The sequence below is a fragment of the Canis lupus genome, chromosome 8 (genome assembly GCF_003254725.2).
Source record: "Canis lupus dingo isolate Sandy chromosome 8, ASM325472v2, whole genome shotgun sequence".
NCBI classification, from domain to species: Eukaryota; Metazoa; Chordata; class Mammalia; order Carnivora; family Canidae; genus Canis; species Canis lupus.
In genome coordinates this window covers 63113342-63134812 of record NC_064250.1, presented here as the reverse complement: position 1 = coordinate 63134812, position 21471 = coordinate 63113342, and positions in this window count along the sequence as shown.

The following is a 21471-nucleotide window of genomic DNA, read 5'->3' as shown; positions in this document are numbered from 1 at the left end:
ATACAAATGACAAGCTATTTCCAAGTTTCATTCTCTAAACAGGGTCCTCCCGGTCTGGGGCAAGGGTGGAGTAAGAGGCGACTCCCCTGCATGCTCCAGCAGCACCCCCTCCATGGGCTCAGTGAACTGTTCTAAACACCCCAGAAAGCACATTTATGTTCCCAAACCTGTGGTTCTTGCACGACATATGCTTCGTTTTGTATTCCCTCCTCGCCTCTCCCAAGCACACTCTTCTTCCTCCAGAACAGGACAGAGCTGCTGCTTCCTAAAGACAAACCAGCTTCTGAAGCCTCTCTGGGGGGCTCTGGTTGGCCCAGGAGCCCCGCTGCCCCCAGGGCCTGGGCCCTGGATCCAGGGTCAAGGGCTCAGCATGGCTTGGGGTGGGGGTGGAGGGGGGTGAAGGTGGAGCTTTCCCTCCCTGGCCAAGGGGAAGGAGTGGGGCAGCCCGCTACAGGGCGAGGCTGGAGGCTCACGTTCCTACCATGCTCCCTTGCCAGACTCCTTTCTTCTGAGGCTGCCCTAAATACCCATTTTAGCCCGATTCCAGCTGTATTTGAAGGTTGAGACCACCAGGCATGTCAGAATTATCTAGTAACACCCAGTGCTGTCACGCATGTGGAGGGATAGAGACCCTCAAGGACTGTTGGTAGGAGTCTAATTTGGTATGGACTTCTTAGAGAGTATTTTGGCAGCATCTATTAAAATGTGAAAGAAGTCTGCCCTGGGATCAGCCATTCCACTTCCAAGAGTCAATTCTGCAGGAATGGGTGCCCAGGGGCCCAAAGACCTGTGCCTGAGGATGTTTGCAGAACATGTTTGCAGTTGCAAAGGAACAAACAAAAACAAAGACAAAAAGACAAAGACTTGAGATGCACACAGCGTGGTAGGTAGCCCAGAACGGTCTGTAGCCACTAGAAAGGACGTCATGAGCCTGCAGGGGCTGACTTAGCTGGACCTCAAGATGGGTTGCTTCATGAAAAAAAAAAAAAAAAAGTCAAAGTTAGGTGTCTAGTGTGACCTCGTTTATGTCAAAAACAATAAAAAGAAAGGAAACAAGATAAAGTAAAAAGGACTGCTTGGGGAAAGTCTGGGAGGAAGGGCCCCCAAGCTGATTAACAGTGGAGATTTAGGAAAGGTTGTAGGATGGGAGAGGGTTAAAGGGGATTTCACTTTTTTAGTTTATCATCTTACATTTTCTTGGAAGTTTTTTCTTGATGAGCACATACGATTGACAGTGAAATCACTCAACCCTCAAACATTTCCGCATGTGAGCCTCTGCTCCACAGATCTTGGAGCTGTGTCCCGGGGGCCAGAGACACCATCTCTACAGGGAAAGGCTCCCGGACGGACAAGGACATTACAACACGACAGCAGCTGTGACGGGGTTTTCACAGGGACAGTGGGCACGGGAAGCAGGTGTGATCAGCTTCCCTGGGTGAAACCAAGGGCGGCTTCTTGGAGGAAGTGGTGCTTCATGTCTTGGAGATGACTGGGGTGGATCAGATGCATCAGTGGGAGGAGAGCGGGGGAGGCCTGCGGGGAGAAGCATTCCTGGAGGGGAGATGTGAACGTCTAGCGCATTTGAGGGACCCCAGGGGGGAAGGGAGGGGCATGAGAAGGGGCGGGCGAGGGCAGGGGCCACGGGGTGACCGTGGTCTCCCTGACGTGCAGGGGCGCCAGCTGCCAGCAGGGGACACTCGAACTTCTTTAAACTGTGGGATCTAGGGTCTCCTGGAGGTGTTGGTCTCAGGGCTTCCTGAGACCTGGGGTGGAGGATGCTGGGCTCTCAGGACCCCAGGCTGGATGCTGAAGGCAGGCAGGGCAGACCAGAGACCCCACACAGTGAAGGGGGGGTGGGTCCCACCCAGGAGCCCGTGGGCCTCTGACCTTGTCCCACACAGGACTCCACTGATGTCAGGGGTGATGATGCTTCCCTTTCCAAGTGTATGTATTCAGGTTTAAAAAGAGGGTCCACTTCCAGAAGGGTGAGTACCCAGTGGTACGGGAAGCTGTGGCCCCAGGAAGTGGGTGCTGGTGTCAAAGACAGCAGAGACCGGGGCGCAGAGGGCTGGACCGGCCTGGGGACTCTGTGGCACGTCCCCGGTCTCTGTCTTGCAGCTCTCTGCCCTGCTCCTGGAGCCTGGGCTCCCAGTCCTGAGTGCCCCCCAGGTCTTTCCCGCTGCCACCCAGCCAATCCCCCTGGAGCCCTGCTCTTCTTGGGGACGCTGGGCCACCGCAGGAGCCCAGGACGGCCCAGCCCAGTCCTCATACAGAGACACCCTGGAGCTTCAGGCAGCGATGGCCCCGCAAAGGAGACAAACCGGGGCCCCGGGATGGGACGGGTCGGCCAAGGCCTTTCTGGGGAGAGGCCGTCACACTGAGAGCTGAATGTTCAGGTGGAGCCAGACGTGGGAGCAGGAAGGTCCTCGAGAGAGCCAGCCCCCGAGGCAGCTACGAGTGTGGGGCTTCCAAGACGGAGGAGGGCCAAATCACAGGTCACCCCTAGACTCCTGACCTGAGCAGCCAGCCCGACGGCGAGGCTGCTTCCCGAGAACAGGAAGGTGGCGGAAGAACTGAGTTCGTAGGGCAGCCAGGGTGGCTCAGCGGGTTAGCGCTGCCTTCAATCCAGGGCCTGATCCTGGAGACCCGGGATCGAGTCCCACGTCGGGCTCCCTGCATGGAGCCTGCTTCTCCCTCTGCCTCTGTGTGTGTGTGTGTGTGTCTCATGAATAAATAAATAAAATATTTTAAAAAAAAGAACTAAGTTTGTAGGAAGACATGGGGGTTAGACGTGCACACAGGCCGTTGGAAATAGGAGCTTGGTTCTCAGGGAGAGCTCGAACCAAGGGGTCCGTGGTGGGCAGGTACGCCAGGCCTGGAACTCGGTGAGGGTGCTGTCTGTCTGGATTTATAAAGGTGACGAGTGGCGACCCAGAGAGGCCAATGCCACTGAAAGAAAGTGTTAGCGTCACTCTCTAGAAGCCAGAGGCCGCATGCGCCAGGCAGGGCCGGGGTGGGGGTCGGGGGGTACCAGGCTCTGGGGGAGGCCTCCAGAAGCAAGGCGGGCAAGAGGCTGAACCGTTGGGGCAGGCTCGGCACACAGGGCGGTGGCCGGCCGTCGGGTACCAGGCCGGGCGCGCAGGCAGGCGGGCAGCTGCGTGCTGCGGGGGACAGCTACTCTGGGAGTGGCTGCGGTGTGGCCCCGGGAGGGGGGGGGGTTGGAGGGTCTGTGCTGTGGTGTCCTCGCCCCCAACAGAGCCGGGCCGCACGCAGGGCATCCTACACCACCTTGCTGTTCTCCTGGCCCTGTGGCTGGCGGATGGCAGGCGGGCAGGTACGGGACCTAAGAGAACAGAGGACATTTGCCCAGGGGACAAGGGACGAGAGGGGCTGGGGGCAGACAATGTGAGGGCGAGGAGGAGGAAGGGGATGATGAGGAGCGAACGCCAGGAGAGCCCCGTGGTGCCTCGGAGTCCCGGGGAGGAAGGTATTCAGTTCGGAGGAGTGACCAGGCATGGCCAATGCTGCTGAGGAAGCGTGGAGGTGCCGGGTGACTTCGCCACCAGTGGTCCCAGGTCACCTCGGGTCCAGGTGAGGGCTCCCCTGGGAGCCTCCCAGTGCTGGCTCCTACTCCCCCTGGAGCATCAGGGTCCCCCCACCCGCCACACACCTGCGAGTCCCTCAGTTGTATCCCAGAGGTGATGCGGGGCCCTTGAGGGGCACTTCACCAGCGAGGGACGCCACCAGGGAGGTCACCTGGGGCCACATGGAGGGTGGCTTCAGAGAGCGAGTTCCCCGTCAGAGCTGCAGGGCCAGGAATCAGGCCAGGACAGCAGAGCGCTGAGCAGGGGACAGTAGTGCGAGGCCAGGCGGGGAGGGCTCCGGCTGCTCCGGCTGGGAGGTGGTGCACAGATTCCGGAGCAGAGGGAGGCTTGGAGCTGGGGCCTGGGAGCAGGTGGGCCAGCCGGACTCCCCGACGGCCCGCACGCAGTCCACGCACTTCCCTGAAGCCGTCCGGGGTGACATGGCCAGGGCCCTGGAGTCCACACTCTCCGTATCATGCCCTCCACCTGGAGCTACACCCGCTCCACTTTCTGGCAAACTCCTGCTCATCCGTCCAGTCCCGGCCCCTTCAACAAGCCTTCCAGAAGCGCCAATAGCCCAGGATTGGTGAACACTTTGGAGCTCCCACAGCCCGGGCTCCCACCAGAGTTTTGTTCTGCGGTGGTCTGCTCTCTCCGCTCTCTCCCTCGGAGGCCAGGGAGGGTCGCCTCCTACAGCGGCCCCAGCAAAATCCCGGGTCCTGCCCTTACTCTGCTTCTGTCCCCAGCCCTCCATGGCCCTGGACCCCCTGGAGAAGCAAGTTAAATCAAGAGCAAATCCTGCTGACCCAGCCCCACCTGGGACCTCAGTGTTTTCAAGTATTTAAGGCAGAAATAGGGCCTCGCCACTAGGGCGGAGGAACTTGACAGGTGGCAAAACAGCTGGCACCCAGATTCCCAGGGGGTGGGGGGTGGGCGGTGTCTTTCCATGGTAAATTCTCAGGTGCACGCAGTCTGGGTTGCCAGTACCACCATGGTGATGACAATGCCTTTTCTGGACTGAGCGTGTCTTTTTTTAAAATATTTTATTTATTCATTCATGAGAGACACAGAGAGAGAGAGAGAGGCAGAGACACAGGCAGAGGGAGAAGCAGGCTCCATGCAGGGAGCCCAACGTGGGACTCGATCCGGGAACTCCAGGACCACGCCCCGAGCCAAAGGCAGATGCTCAACCGCTGAGCCACCCCGACATCCCGACTGAGTGTGTCTTAGAGAACATTCCTCCCAACCCCTCGTCCTACAGGTGAGGATACCTTCGAGGTGGAGAGAGAGACCCAGCCTGCGGTCACGAGGCCGCTGGGGCAGAGCCCTTCCTCCCCAGAGTAAGGCATGGGCTTGACTCAGGGCTCAGAGCTGGCCTGTCAGGCCCCACGGGGGACGCAGAAGTGGGTGCTGACTCCCCATGAACTGCTGGTTCGTAACAGCGGCTCAGACTCACGGAGCACGTACAGTGCACCCTGGCACTCCCCTGGCGCGGAGGGTGGGCGGCTTGCGGGTCAGCTCACCGCTCCTGGTGCCCAGACAGGCCCAGTGCCATCTGATGCCCTGACGGTCTGGGCCTGAGGCAGTGGTTCTCCTGAGGCACCCCCTGTTGGAGAAGAGGCAGCATGGGAAGGCCCCGCCAAAGGGCCGCCACCCCTGCCCCCTCCACCCCCAGTGGGGTTTTCACTGTTACCTGCCTCCAGCCTGGCCTGTGTAGGATTTCAAGTTCAAGGGTAGGCAAGGAGTAGAGGTCATTCTGCAAGAGCCCTCATGAGTCTCTGCAACATATTGGGGCTGCCAGCAGGGTGTCAGCCCCCCGAGGGGGAGAGAAAGGAGGCCTGGCCTTCGGGAAAGGGGTGGGCTCTGAGCCGGGAAGGGAGCTGGCCCCCCCTCTGGCTGGCAAGTGGGGTGAGACACCAGCACCCAGGACAAGAGTACGGAGTACAGGACAGGAGGGGAGAGCAGGCAGGGAAGGCGGGCCCTGTGCCCCCTCCCCGCACACCCTGCCTCCTATAAAGTGCCTGCTCTGAGGACTTGGCTACTTGGCTTCCTCCCGTGGCCCCATTAGGGTGTGTCAGGAACCCAGCACTCACCTGCCAGCCTGGCCCTCTGGGTCCCCCAATCCAGGAGCCAGGCGGCCTCCACTGTCCTCCCAGGTATAGACGGGAAAGGAGCCCACTGGGACTCAGGATCCCGGAGATGCAGGGACTATGGAACCCACACCTCCCCCTAGAGTCCTGTAGGCACCTCTTTTACAACAGCTTCAGAGCAGGTGCTCTCTGGACGCCAGAGGTGAAAGCCAAGGGCAGCCCCATCTGTCCAAACAGGGGTCACTGGCGAGCTGGGAACACATCACAGAGGCCCTGCTGGGTTGTAGGGCATGTCTGTCTTGTGCTAGGACTTGCAGCAGCTGTCTCCAGCTCCTTTACTAAGGACGTTTGTCCTTCCTGCGGCTTCTCTGATTTGGTGAGAAGCCCTGGTCTCCCCGACCCCGGCAGGGCAGACACCATCATGAGCAAAGATGCGTGAGAAAGGAGGGAGGCACCAGTCCACGCCTGGGTGGATTATTCATGGCACATGTGGTCCAAAGGGTGAGCTTCAGATCCCAGTCCCTGGGCCTGCCTGGCTCTGGAGCCTCAGTCGGCGCCCATGACCAAGGGTAGTCACACACACACACACACACACACACACATACACACACACACACACACATTCTCCCCAGCCCCATTCCCCCAAAGATGCAAAAGAACAAAGAGTAAAAAGCGACATGCACCTCTCCCCTGCTCCAGCTTCCCGGGTCCCTCCTCTGGGGGCAGCTGTCCTTCCAGAGATGGTCCGGGCAACTCCAGGCTGCTGGGTGTAGACACAGTCTCCAACTCCTCCCATCGTGTGTGTATTTGTAGGCAGATGATAGCACACTGTGTGTGACCTCGGGACCACAGGACCAGTCCAGGCCAGTGTGTAAATGAGCTCCTCGGTTTTTTTTCTTTTTTAATCAGTTACATAAAGACAGGCCCTTACCTGGTACCCCAATTCCGGGCTCCCTGACCTGAAGCCGGACTTGTACTTCCAGAACAGTTGCTCGGGCGGAGTCTTTAAATGCCCCTGTGAAACTCTACTCCTTGGAAGGTGTGTCATCAGTTCATTGTAGCTACGAGCTACTTAAAGCACCAGAGTTGGCGAAATGAGTTCATTCTTTTTCCCAAGGAATGACAGCAATTGTAACGCTGTTGCTCTAAGAATACCAAAGCAGGTTAGGAATCTTCTGGTTGTGTGGAATAGAAACAGTGTCAATCTGTCTAAATACAAGGAGAAATTTACTGGCTCCTGTAGGCTGAGAAGTAGCGAGGAAGGTCAGCTGCAGGTATGGCTGGCTCCAGAATTCAGACCATGTCATCGGGACCAGGTTTGTCTCTAATTCTTCTACATCCTCCCCTCTCCAGGCTGGAGCCCCAGGATTCACTTGTAGCAGGATGGACACCAGTTCTGCCCCCGTCTTGGCTTTCAGGTCTAGGAAGTAAGAATAAGAATCTCTATCCCAGAAATCAAAGTGAAGGTCTCACTTTGGGGCGCCGGGGTGGCTCAGTCAGTTAAGCATCTGCCTTCAGCTCAGGTCAGGATCTCAGGGTTCTGGGATCAAGTTCTCATCGGGCTCCCTGCCCAGCGGGGAGTCTGCTTCTTCCCCTACCTTTCCCCCCTGCTCATGATTCTCTCAAATAAAATCTTTAAAATAAAAAAAAAAGAAAGAAAGAAACTCTCACTTTGTAATAGTTAGGCAAGGCTAAACTGCAGTGACAATTAGGCCCCCAAATTGTTCTATTATATTATGTTATTATACATCTTACATTAGTATATCATGTCATATATGTTACATAATATAATTTTGTTATGTAAACCATAAATCTATATCTCACTCTTTTGTGTAATATCCATGGTGGACATTCCTGGTCTTTTCCCCATCAGGTTGTTAAAGGATTCTGACTCTTTCCATCCTGGGGTTCCACCAGGAGTCTGGGGCAGGAGTCTGTAACTTTTTCTGTAAGGGGCCAGATGATAAATATTTTAGGCTTTGAGAATATCTGTCACTTAGACATTGTCTTCTTCTCCTTTTTCTTCTTCCTCTTCCTCTCCTTCCTGGTCCACCCCCCCCTTCTTCTTTACAACCCTTTAAAAATATAAAGCCAGTCTGGCGCAGTCAGAGAGGTGCATGTGACTCTTGATCTCGTGGTTGTGAGTTCGAGTCCCACGTTGGGTGTAGAGATTAAAGAAACAAACAAATATTTATTTATTTATTTATTTATTTATTTATTTATTTATTTATTTATTTTACAAATATTTTTTTAAAAAATGCAAAACCCATTCTTAGCTTGTGGGTCAGGCAAAAACTGTCCTACAGACCCCCTGTGGCCCACAGGCCTTAGCTGGCTGCCCCCAACCCTAGAGCCTCGGCAGTGGAAGGGAAAAGGAAAACCGGTAGACAACACTCACATTTTGAAGCCTTGGCCTGGCAGCTGCAAGCATCTTTTCGTCTCCTGCTCCGTTATGTGGCCCCAGGCCCACGGCCACGCCAAGCTGGGCATCTGCACGGGAGGAGCAGGAGCCGGGGTTCTGGTCTCATTGGTACAGCCTCACCAGCTCTCATAAGGTTGCATGATGATCACTTAATGCATCTGTGAGTGTATCAGTTAGTTTTTGCTGTGTGACGAGCAGTCTTAGTGTCCGTAGGACCCTCTGACGAGGAACCACCATCTGCACGCTCCAAAACCACAGAAATGTATTCTCTCACCATTCTGGAGCCCAGATGTCCAGCATCAAGGTAGCAGCAGGGCCTCACTGCCCCTGAAAGCTCTGGAGGACAATCCTTCCTTGCCATCTCCTAGCTTCTGGGGCCCTCCAGATATCCCGGGTGTCCCTTCCCTTGTGGCCATATCACCTGCCTCCGTCTTCACGTGGCCTTCTCCCTATGCCTCTGCCATGTTTCTGTATCCAGAGCTCCCTCTCCTTTTTCATAAAGACATCAGGAATTGGACTTAAAGCCCGCCCTCACCCGGGATGACCTGGTCTGAACTTGATCACATCTGCAAACACCTTGTTGGCGAATAGGGTCACGTTCACCAGTACTGAGGGTGAGAGCTTAACATACCTTCTTCAGAGACACAGCTCAACCCACCACCCCAGAACCCCCACCCTGTCCACCGCCGCCACATGACATGTGCCAGGCGGGCAGTGCACCCCTGCCAGAGGTCTCGGACTGCTGCAGGGAGCCACGCGGGTCTCAGTGACGGTGTCCTCTGGTTCATCGTTCCTGATCCTAGGTGGCGAGCACTCTGCCCCGGGAGCTGTGAAGGCCAGACTGGGTCTGTAAGTGACTCAACTGAAGGAACTTAATTCGTGTGCATGAACACACTGAGCGCTCCTGGGCTGGGCGCCAGGAACAGAGGTGATCACAGCCCGCAGGGGAGATCAACAATAAAGCCCCACAATTGCCTCAAAATGTGGTGAGCGCAGGCTAGAAGGGGATAAGCACAAAAGATTAATACAAAGCCAGAGGTGGGTGAGAGGAGGGTGGTTGGGGAAGGCTTTCTGAGTGGGTAGAGCGAGTGCACTAGATGGGGGGGCTCAGAGGTGGGTCTGGGCTGATGGTCCTGTTCATGGCTCAGGGGCAGTCACAAAAGCCAGGGAATGGACAGGCCCTGATGGAAGAAGGGAGAGGGCTGGGGGGATGGGGGAGAGAGACAGGAAAGGTGGAAGGTGGGCAGGCAGGAGGGGGAGGAAGAGACAGAATAAGCTAAAGGAATACAGTTCAAGCAGAGAGCAAAGCCAGCTGAGGACAAGTAATAAAGCACAAACGATGCCATGTGTTTTCAATGAATTCAAAATTATATGTAAATACATTTAAAATAGACTCAGAGAACCCACGACAAACTGCCAACAGTGGGCAGCGGCTGGGGGGAGGGGGTGTCTCTGGAATTAAAGGTGGGGGTGGATGAAGGGAATTCTAACTGTATCTGGAATGTTCTGTTTTCTTTTCTTTTTTTTTTTTTAAAGATTTTGTCTATTCATGAGAGACACACAGAGAGAGGCAGAGACATAAGCAGAGGGAGAAGCAGGTTCCCTGTGGGGAGCCCCATGTGGGACTCGATTCCAGGACCCCGGGATCACGACCTGAGCCAAAGGCAGATGCTAACCACTGAGACACCCAAGTGCCCCTGGAATGTTCTAGTTTTTTAAAGGATGGTATATGCATATACTGTTTCACTTCTTTGACATACATGGAGCAAGAGGGCTGAGAGAGCCAATATGCCAAAATGGTAGCAGCGGCCAGTTGTGGGTAGTGGCAATAGGTGGTGGCAGTGGTTTCATCTTTATTCTTAAAATGAGCATGTATCATCATTTAAAAAAAAATATTTATGTATCTGAGAGACAGAGAGAGCACAAGTGGGGAGGGTGTGGCAGGGCAGAGGGAACGGGAGAAGCAGACTGCCTGCTGAGCAGGGGGCTCCATCCCAGGACCCCAACATCATGAGCTGAGTCGAAAGCAGACGCTTAACCGACTGAGCCACTCAGGTGTCCCAAGCATGTATCGTTGTTTTTTTTTTTTTTTTTTAAGATTTTATTTACTTATTCATGAGAGAGAGAGAGAGAGAGAGGCTGAGACAGGGGCAGAGGGAGAAACAGGCTCCATGCAGGGACCCTGATGTAGGACTTGATTCGGGGTCTCCAGGATCACTCCCTGGGCTAAAGGCGGCGCTAAACCACTGAGCCACCCAGGCTGCCTGCATGTATCGTTTTTAGGAAGGAAGAAGAAGAGGAGGAGGAGGAGATGAAGAAAAAGAAAAAGGAGGATGGAGGAGGAGGAGGAGGAGGGGGAGGAGGAGGAGGGCTTTTCTTAAAAAAAAGTCTGAAAGCAAAAATGCCAAAATGTCCCGTATTAACAGTGGTTCATTCAGAGTGGTGAGGCATGTGATATTCTCATTTTCCTATTAGTCGAATTTCCCCAAATTAAAATGAGGCAAAAGGCGGGGGCCAGAGCTGAAGGACCCCAGCATTTGGGGGAAGGCGAGCCCCCAGCAGCCCCACCACCCCGACTGGCTTCGTGGGTCTGGACAGCGCCTGCTTTTGGTAAAGGGAGGGGAAGGCAGAAAGAGGGGTGAACAGAATCAGGAAAGAAGAGAGGGGGGCGCCCCACGTGAGCGACCCCATCTCCAGGGCCGGGGAGGGCCTGTCTTGGGGCCCCTCACGCAAAGTCCTATTGAGGATAAAACCTCCCCTCCCCCAGGTCCCACGAGGATGCACCTTTTCCCTTCTCTTGAGGCTTTTAGAAGAAAGAAGAGAAAGCCCGTCTTCTTCCATAGGCTTATCTCACTCCAGGGAGTTCTCTGGGACGGAGAAAGGACCCCAGCGGCATTTGATTGCTGTGAAAAGCAGAAGAAGAGAAGCCCTGTCAGCTGGAAAGTGTCCTCGTGTCGGGGAAGGGTCCTCTCCTGCGGCCTCACGGCCTGCAACGACATTAGGCCGCCTGATTAAGTCAGCAGCCCTGGGCCCCGCCACCCCTGCTCCTGCACTTACAGCCCCATTTTTCAATTATGCTTTAATTTGAGCATCTTCGAAAAATGCCTGGTGAACACAAGAGTCCAGGAGGAGAACCGAGCACGTTTCATCCTTGTCCTGTTTCTGTCCCCGTGAGGCCCACAAAGCCCGTATCCAGCCCAAGGAGTCTGGGATCGCTCCCCCCAAATCCTGACGTCCAGTCTTGAAAAAGAATTATGTGAGCCCTATCAACCCGTCACCAGTTGTCCCTAGTAATAATGCAGAAGACTTTTTAGAGCTCAGAAGATTCCCCAGAGATCTCAACCAGCCTCTTCTTCACTGATGAGCAGGGAAACTGAGGCTGAAACCGAGCCCTAACTTCCTTGGAGCCAAGCCAGACCCAACTCAGAGACTCTAGATTTCTAAACCGGAATCAAAAGGAGCAAACCCCTCAAATGGGTATTGGTGCCTCTGTCGCACCATCCCATCACCATAATGAATGGAGGGGCCTTTGCCGCCTGGAGGTGCAGGGATGGCTGCAGGTGGGGGGGATGGTTGGGGGCGGAGAGCGGGGGTGTCCTGGGTACCTGCTTGCAATTCCCAGAGTCGCCACCAGGTGGCCCAAGGCATCGCCAACCACAGCTTCCCGGTTCAAATGGCCTGGCTCCACTCCCAGGGGCAGTAAGAGTGCAGAATGCTCAGTGTTCCCCACTTTCCCCCCTCATTGATCAGCTGAGCACTGAAAAGTCAGGCCTCCGCGTTTTGGGAGGTGCAGGAGCCCAGGGGCCGGAGGGAGAGGCCCGCGTGCGTCCTGAGCCTGTCATCTCCTGTCTCGGAGCCTTGCCTTACCCCCCTGCGAGCAGGTGCGATACCAGTCACCTGCTTCATAGAGCTATGATGATGATAATGGATGCTAAGCCCTGTGGGAATGACTGTTTAGAAGTTTCCAAATGCCAGCCTGCAAATCAGATCCCCTGGGAGCTTGTTAATAAGCATAACTCAGGGCCGCCCCTGCAGAGTCGGAGGGAGAAGGTTCGGAGCAGGCAAATCCCTCTCTCCTCGCAGGCATCTCAACACGGAATCCTGGTGGGGGGAAAAGGTGTCCCGACCCTCGGCCCTGGCCCAGAGCTCTCCCCACGCACCATGACACCTGCCGCACCAGGGAGTGCCATCTGGCAGGAGGCGGACGCGGAAACTGTTACGCCTGCCTGGAAAGCTGCGAGCCCGCAGTGGGACGTGGCACACGCTGGCTGCTGTCACCCTCTGTGAGGTGCCCAGCAAGGCAACTGTTACCAGCTATGGCCCAGAGCAGAGGTCAAGTTATTCCTGTACAAACATCAGGATTTCTAGAATGTCCTGGGGTGCAGTTAGCACAACCATGCAGAGAACTCGGTCTGATGCGTAGACTTGTGTCCTGCTGAAGCTGCCCTGGGACAGTGGAAAAAAATAAATTCTTTGTGCTTCCAGGGTTTAGGGAATGGCGCTCAAAGAAGAGGGCATTTGAGCTGGGTCTTTGAGGAGGCAAGAGGATGTTCCAGGAAGAGAGGGTGTGTAGGGAAAGGGACAGAGGCCTGCAAAAGGCTGATATTTGGACAGGGCTGGAGAGAAGGCAGCAGCAGTGGGTGATGGGATGCGAGTTGTGCAGAGACTGTTTTGGAAGCCTTGTGCCTTGGTGACCAGAGCCCCAAGACAGCCCCATGGGGAGGTGAACGTGGAGCAATGGGCCAGGGAAAGGGCTGACAAGAGGAGCCAGACTAATGGTAGGTGTCCGGTCTCAGGGACAGTGTCCTCTGCAGTGGCAGGCAGGGTGGACAGGAGAGGAGCAGGCGAGGAGGCGGGAGTGAGTGCAGGGAGCACAGGTGGCTCGGGAATGAGTGAAGCCAAGGGCAAGGTTCACTGAAACTCCAGGGCCACAGAGGGGCCAGCAGAGCAGGCCGTGAAGCATAACTGGGACTGACTCATTGCATGATTATGGACAAGTCCCTTCTCTCTCAGCCTTAGTTTCCTTATTTATGTAGTAGTAAACAAACAAACAAACAAAAAAAGTGGATGAGGTGGCCTCAAAAGGACATTCCAGACTTGTCTAACAGGGCATATCCTCGTTCTTTAAGAAAGACACCAACTAAAAAGAATGATGGGAACATCTACACTGCATATGGATCACTTCTGGACATGCCCTTGCCACCATCTGGAGAGTCTATTTCACATGAGTTCCAGCAAGGGCTGCTGCGTACGGTTGCACAGGCTATGCACTGCACGACTCTAGGCACTGCTATCTCTTTAGACTAGAGTATGAGAGAGCCGTGCTGTGTGCTGAGAGCATCCTGGCTATTCCACGGACATGCCACACCCAGCATCCTGAGAACTGTTCCCTAATATGATTGACGACAATATAAAAGCCCTGAATCAGGAAACCAGGGCCTGAGTTCTAGGGTGACCTGCCGTGTCACATGGCAAAACCGACCCCTCTCTGGGCCTCTGCCCCTTTCTCCATAAAGTAACTGGGACGAGTGGCCTCCGAGGCCATGTCCAGCGGCTATGTTCACACTGGCAGAACCACTCACCTCTGAGAACATGCAGCAGCTCCCCGATGGCTGATACAGAGGTCATGACCACTGCCAGGGTCCTCGACAGACTCTATCTAACACTGAAAGGGCCACGTGGCCTCTCCTGGCTGGCCCCTGTCTGCAACCCGGGAGCCGAGGCGCGTCTATGGGCCTCCGAGCTGCAGAACGGAGCTTCCTCTGGGCTCCATCCAACCCACACACACCCGGGAAGCCCAGGGGACTCATTCTGTGCATCGACTGCTTCCTCCTGGCCGTGGCCGTGACCCAGGGCCTCGTGACTGCCTGGGCTGCCAGGCCGGCATCACGCATCCAGGCTGAGCGGTTGCTCAGGGCAGCACCTGACAGCTAAGGGGGGGGAGGGGAGATTCTTGCTGAAACTGTCATTATCTCCTTTAAATACTAAGAGTTGGAGCACCCAGGTGGCTCAGTGGTTGAGCGTCGGCCTTGGGCTCAGGCTGTGATCCCGGGGTCCTGGGATCGAGTCCCGCATCTCAGGCTCCCTGCGTGGAGCCTGCTTCTCTCTCTGTCTGTGTCTCTGCCTCTTTCTCTGTGTCTCTCATGAATAAATAAACAAAATCTTTAAAAATAAATAAATCTATAAGTGAAACATCTGGATTTGCTGCTAAGGAGAACAAACAGGACATTCATCTTGGGGACTCTAGCCCACGGATGGGGTTGATGGGATTCATTGCTTTGCAGGAACCTGGCCCCATTACAGAGCATAATTAACATAATGAGTAGCATTTCCTCCACACCTCAGTCTATGAAGCTCCTTTCCCTCATTCAGTCATTCAGCAAACACTGAGGGCCCACTCTGAGCTAGCTCACAGGGCCTGTGGACGTGAACCAGCACTCCTCAGAAGTGCTCAGCCTGCCTGGCTCCTAGCTCACTCAATTCTTACAGTCACCCAGTGAGACAGGAGTTATGCTCACCCCCATTTTGCAGAGTGGGAAACAGGACGGGAAGGTTAGGGGACTTATCCAAGATCCCACAGCTAACGGCCAAGCTAAACCTTGAAGGCAGGCAACAGACTCCAGTCCCCAGATTCTCTGTCACCCCACCAGGTGCTGTGGCCTGGGGCCAGCACCCTCCCTCTTCTCCAGGATCCCCGTCTGTGCAGAGAGCGGGAGCCCTGGTTGGTGATCCAGCTCTGACGCGCACAGATCCTTTGATCCCAAGTCTCGGGCAGATTTGGCAAACAAAGGGGTTCAACTCAAAACCCAAGTTGCCAGATCTAGAGCTCTAAATCAGAGTAGGCCCTGCCTGACAAGCCAACTGGGGAAGCAGGTGTTGGGGCCAAGTTGGAAATACGCACAACTCACCCTTATAAGCTATAAACACACTGCGATCCGAGTCCGTGCTGTCCATCATCGGGCCTGGGAGTTGACGTCCACAGTTTCTGAGCCAAGTTTCAGCCCAGAAGCAGAAGTTCGTGTCGCCCACAGAGTCCTGCATGGCAAATCAGGTGCTGGGCGGGGAGAGGGGAGTGGGGGGCAGGACCCGGCCACAGCCCACGGAGGGTGAGGACTAGCGAGCCTCCACGACAGTGGGGGAGCTCGAAGTAACCCATCCACCTGGTCAGCGGCCTCTGCCCACGGAGCCTAAGTGCGGAGCACTGTGGTCAGGAGCAGGGGTGGTGGAGCAGAAGCGGCAGACTGCATGCTGGCCCTCCGGTCAGCGGGATGCTTGCCACTAGCCCTCCCCAAAGCCACCCCCACTCTCCAGGCTGTTCTGTGTCCTGGGAGGGTGATCACTGCTTCTCAGTGGTTTCCCCGCAAAGGTAGGTGCATGCACAGGATCGGGGTACCAGGGAGTGAGGTTGGGGTGTTTATTCCCTGGCTCTTTCCCTACCAAAGACTGCGGGGCCAGCCAGGCTGCTCTCTCCCACAGCCTCCACCCAGGCTTTGGTAACCTCTCGCAATCCTTGCCCCTCAGGCCTAGAGGTGACGATAGCTCCCAGGTGTTGTCAGCCCTGAGACACTGCCTTATCCCTTATAGATTTCCCTTAGCCCTGCCCATGACTTTGCTAATGTCCCCTTTCTCAAACCTGTGACCACTTTCACACGTGCTGGGATTTCTCCCAGGATGCTGGCGATGCAACCGTTACTGTGCATCATACTACCTAGGAACATCAACTTGGAGATGCGCTATTGTTTCTATTTCCCACTAAGAGTAAACCTCTGCCATAACAGTAGCACAAATGAGACCCTTAAACAGTGACACTTCAGGGGCGCCTGCTGGCTCAGTCAGTTAAGCATCTGGCCTCAGCTTAGGTCATGATCCCAGGGTCCTGGGATCAAGCCCATGTCAGACTCTCTGCTTAGCGGGGAACCGGCTTCTCCCTCTGCCTTTCCCTCTCCTTGTGCTTTCTCTCTCTCTCTCTCTCAAATGAATAAATAAAAATTTTAAACATAAATAAATAAAATAAAATTTTAAAAACCAGTGACACTTTCCTGTCACTTTAAACTTTTTAATCCCAGGGACCGTTTGGGTGGCTCAGTGGTTGAGCGTCTGCCTTTGGCTCAGGTCATGATCCCAGAGTCCTGGGGTCGAGCCCTACATCAGAGTCAGCTTCTTCCTCTGCCTGTGTCTCTGCTTCTTTCTCTGTGTCTCTCATGAATAAATAAATAAAATCTTTTAAAAAAACTTTTTAATTCCATATTTATCTTAAAAACTGTTTTAGATTTATTTAGACCCAGAGGGTATTTTATTTTATTTTATTTTATTTTATTTTATTTTATTTTTTTATTTGTATACATATTTAGAAAAAGAGTACAGGGGTGAGGTGGGGCAAGGGGAGAGGGAGAATCTTTTTTTTTTTTTTAAGACTTTTTTAAAAAGATTTTATTTATCTTAGAACTAGAGAGCATACAAGAGTAAGGGGAGGGGCAGAGGGAGAGGGACAAGCAGATTCCCCCGCTGAGCTCAGAGCCACATATGTGCTCAATCTCAGGGCCCTCAGATCATGACCTGAGCCAAAACCAAGAGCCAAAACCAAGAGAGCCAAAACCTGTTTAACTGACCGAGCCACCAGGCACCTGGAGGATTTTTAAAAATAATGTATCACTCTTGTACATGCATTAAAAGGAAAATGTAAGCAAAGTAAGTCAATTAAGGTATTAAGGTATTCCCTTCGCACTCAGATCTCACTCTCGCCTCCAGGTCATCACACCCTGTTTGTCCACATTGTACCACCTCTGGGCCATCAGGAGCACTGGCAATGCAACATTTCTTAAAGAAGTGCTCCGTTGTTGTCTCTGGGATTTTTTTCCTAAGCCACTGCCCACATTCTGCAAATTCTTGTGTGCGAATGTGGGCAATGCCAACTCTACGATGACTATCAACTGTCAGCATCAACTGTAAAGTGCATGCCCATTTCACAGATGATACAATGTGTCTGTCAGAATCAATGAAATATGAATTTTATTTATCTATTAATTTTTTAAAGATTGCATTTATTTATTCATGAGAGACACAGAGGGGGAGGCAGAGACACAGACAGAGGGAGAAGCAGGCTCCCTGCAGGGAGCCCTATGCAGGACTCAATTCCAAGGCAGAGGCTCAACCACTGAGACACTCAGGCATCCCGAAATATGAATTTTAATTCCATTGACCATAAGCAAGTCCATTTGCCTCTCTAGGCCTTTGTGGTTACATTTGTAACAAGGTATATTTGGCCAGCTTGATCAATAGATTCAATGTAATCCCAATCATTATGGCAACAGGTTATCTTGCAGATATCAATAAACTGGTTCTAAGGTTTATTCAGAAAGATAAAAGACCAAGAAGAGCCAACAACACCCTCCAGAAGAAAAAAGTCGGAGAACTGATATTACCCAACATTGAGACTTACAGTAAATCTACAACAATCAAGATGGTGTGATCCTGGTGAAAAAATAGATAGATCAGAGGAACAGCATAAGGATCCCAGAAATAGACCCACATGTATAGTCACCTGTTCTTCAAAGGAGCAGCGGCAATACAATGGGGAAAGGATAAGCTTTTTAACAAATGGCTCCAGGACAACTGGACATCCACATGAGAAAAAAAAAAAAAGGTCTGGACACTGACCTTACACTTTCTGTAGACACTAACTCAAAATGGATCATGAGGGGATCCCTGGGTGGTTCAATGGTTTAGCACCTGCCTTCAGCCCAGGGCGTGATCCTGGAAACCCAGGATCAAGTCCCACATCGGGCTCCCTGCAGGGAGCCTGCTTCTCCCTCTGCCTGTGTCTCTGCCTCTCTCTCTCTGTCTCTCATGAATAAATAAATAAAATCTTTTTTTAAAAAAAAAGGATCATAACTTAATATCAAACACAAAACTAGAGGCACCTGGGTGGCTCTGTGATTGAGCGTCTGCCTTCACTCGGGTCGTGAGATTTAAATTCAACACCAAAAGCACAATCCATGAAAGAAAAAAGAACTAGTAAATTGGACTTCATTAAAATTAAAAACCTGAGATTCCTGGGTGGCGCAGCGGTTTGGCGCCTGCCTTTGGCCTAGGGCGCGATCCTGGAGACCCGGGATCGAATCCCACATCGGGCTCCCGGTGCATGGAGCCTGCTTCTCCCTCTGCCTATGTCTCTGCCTCTCTCTCTCTCTGTGACTATCATAAATAAAAAAAAAATTTTTTTAATAAAATTAAATTAAAAACCTCTCTGTGAAAATAACAGTGGAGAGAACAAACACACAAGCTACAGATGGGAAGAAAATATTCACAAAACATGTTTCTTTTTTTTTTTTAATTTTTTTACAAAACATGTTTCTGATAAAGGACTTATATCCATTATATATAAAGAACACTTAAAACACAGCAGTAAGAAAACAAACAACCCAATTCTAAAAATGAACAAAAGGTCTGAGCAGACATCTTTCCAAAGAAGATATACAAGGTAGTAAATAAGTATGTGAAGAGATGTTTACATCATGTGTCATCAGGGAAATGCAAATTAAAATGAGATACCAGGGCAGCCCCAGTGGTGCAGCAGTTTAGCGCCGCCTGCAGCCCAGGGCATGATCCTGGGGGCCCGGGATTGAGTCCCACGTTGGGCTCCCTGCATGGAGCCTGCTTCTCCCTCTGCCTGTGTGTCTCTGCCTCTCTCTCTCTCTCTCTCTCTATCTGTGTCTCTATGAATAAATAAATAAAATCTTTAAAAAATAAAAATAAAAAAAATAAAATGAGATACCATCATGCACTCCTCAGAATAGCTCGAATCAGGACCATCAAAATCTGACAACATCAAATGCTGGCAAGGATGCAGAGGAACTCTCATTTATTGCCGGTGTGAATGCCAAACACCTTGGAAGACAGTTTGGTGGTTTCTTACAAAACTAAACAGGGAGGGGGTGTTTTAGGTCAGTAAAACTATTCTGTATGATACCGTAATGGTGGATACGTGATACTATACACTTGTCAAAACCCATACAATGTACGACAGAGCAAACCCCAATATCAACTACAGATTCTAGTTCATAGTAACATATCAAAACTGGCTCACCAATGTCAGCAAATGTACCAAAAGATGTTAATAATAGGGGACACAGTGTGTGTGAGGGAGGCATATGGGAAATCTCTGCACTAGCTCCTCAATTTTCTGTAAACCCAACACCACTCTAAAAAAATGAAATCCATTTACAAAAACAAGGAGGTGCATTTATATCTCCCTCCTTGGGCTGCTGTGAGGCTTGAATGAGACGACGAGGGACAAGCACTCGGTACAGGAGCTGATGTGCAAAAGGTCACCAACACCTGCCAACTGCTGAGGATGCTGTAGGGCTGTTGGAGGAGCTGGGCTGGATTCTGTCCCAGGGGAAGACCATGGCTAAACACTCGGGAGCTTTCAGGATCTACGTAGACAGGGTCTGAATTTCAAAGAGCACTCTGTTTTGTAAGATGGTAAGAGTTGGACACAGCTCACCACATTAGGCTTAAGAGGCAGACATGAGGAGGGAATGATCCAAGCACAAAGAAGCAGGAAATGAGGGACTGGACCAGGTCAGGGAGCACTGGCTCTGGTGGCTCCAGCACCACAGACCTAGTCTCTGCTTTTATGGGGCTGGCATTCTAGAATGCGGCTCGCCATCGATAGAATGATACAGAACTTGTGTGGTTCTAATGGGAAAGATTTTTTTCAAAGATTTATTTATTTATTTGAGAGAGAGAGAAAGTGCGGTGAGGATAGGCCGAGGCAGATGGAGAGGGGGAATCTCAAGCAGACTCCCCTGCTGAGCACAGAGCCCAACTTGGGACACAATCTCGTGACCCTGAGATCATGAGCTGAGATCACAACCTGAGCCAAAGCCGAGCCCAACGCTCAATCAACAGCTCCACCCAGACACCCCAGTGGGAAAGCTTTTCCAAAATGAAATGGAGGGAGCAGCCAAGCACCTGGAATGAGCTGTTTGCTCAGTTGCACAGAAGCTTTAGATCCATCAGAGGAAGATTCTAGAGTTCTTGCTTTGGGTTCTCCCTTCCTCCCATCTTCCCCTCAGCACGCCGGTGGTGGCAGGGGTGGTGCTCACACTCTGTGCTCCTCTGTTTAAGAATGCCACCGCAGGCACCGAGTCCCTTCTGCTCTCTGCTCTGAGAGTTGCAGATCATGGCCTCCTGGCAGTGTCAGTGGAGTGGGAACCTGCCAATAAGGATCCAGAAGCAACAGGGCTCCGGGACTTCCGAGGCAGCCTCTGACTCAGCTTGGCATCGGAGAAGGCTGGTGTCTTTCCCTCCCAAGTAGCATTTTGGTGCTTCGGTCAACTCTCTACCAACCCCATCCTGTCCACGCCCTAGGAGTGCAACTCTGCACTGGCCTGTGATTTGCTTCCAAATAGGCTGTGGTGGATGTGACAGTGTCAGCTCTGACCCTAGACCTCGAGAGGTCTTGGGTGCTTTGGCTACCTCTCAGACCACTCTCAGCACCCTCCGGCCTGCATGGCACAGGCACATAGGTGACCCTGTGCAGCAGAGAATCCCCAGACACTTGTCCAGAAATCAGCCAACAGAACAGCCCAGACAACATATGCATAGCCTGAGGAGAAATAATAATGGTTATTTCAAACTCCTAAATTGGGGATATTTTATGCCACCATAGCTAACTAACTCAGGTATATTTTCTTTTTCTAAGATTTTTCCCCCTAGGTTTCTCTGCATGGCTATGATTATATGTATTGGGGCATATAACTGGGTAGCCAGGAATTTTCCATTTAGCTTTACATTCTACATTTTTTGTATAATCATCATTTTAATAATTGTTTAATAATACATGTTTACAACTAGGGGATGAGCAAACCATGACCTGAGGGGTAAATCCAGCCTGTCACCTGTTCCTACTAATAAAGGTATATCAGAACACAGCCTTGCTCATTAATTTATACACCGTCTATGGCTGCTTTTGAACTACGACAGGGGATTGAGTAGTTGCAACAGAGACCATATGGTTCCATGAGCTAAAAATATTTACTATCCGGCCCTTTTCAGAAAATATTTGCCAGCCTCTGTTTTAAACATGCTTTTGCCAAATTCTTTTCAAAACAATCATCACGGAAGAACTTCCTATATCCAGGACAGCATTCAGTGTTTGTTTTTTGTTTTAATCTTTGCACATTTTTAAAAAAAGATTTATTTATTTATTCATGGGAGACAAAGAGAGAGAGAGAGGCAGCGACACAGGCAGAGGGAGAAGCAGGCTCCATGCAGGGAGCCCCATGTGGGACTTGATCCTGGGACCCCAGGATCACATCCTAAGCCTAAGCCGAAGGCAGACACTCAACTGCTGAGCCCCAGGGTGTCC